Below are 423 nucleotides of genomic sequence, written 5' to 3'. Positions count from 1 at the left end.
GAGAGAGAGAGAGAGAGAATGCCCTTTATGGTGTCTCTCCTTATAAAGGCACCAATCTCATGATGAGGACCCACCCGCATGACCTCATCTAAACCTAATTATCTCCCAAAGGCCTCATCTCCAAGATTTCAACATATAAATTTGGGTGGGGGGACACTTTCAGTTCATAGCACATGTTAAAGTACTTCTTTAGATTCAAACAGGATGACTAACAAAACCAGACATAACTAGGACTTGAAACTGGCCTTATAAATACATTTTTTTTTTTTGTATTCATGAGCACAAATAAACGTGCCTTTCGGCATCGATGCCAGAAGGCTGCATCCCTCTGGGAGGTGATGACAGGAAGAGGCTCTATACTCGTGAGAGTTCACACTTCCAAAGGGAATTTCTAAAACGTGGTGATCGCATCATGTCTTGGAA

The sequence above is a fragment of the Pteropus alecto genome, unplaced genomic scaffold (assembly GCF_000325575.1).
Source record: "Pteropus alecto unplaced genomic scaffold, ASM32557v1 scaffold59, whole genome shotgun sequence".
Taxonomy (NCBI): Eukaryota; Metazoa; Chordata; class Mammalia; order Chiroptera; family Pteropodidae; genus Pteropus; species Pteropus alecto.
Note: the sequence above shows the minus strand (reverse complement) of the source record.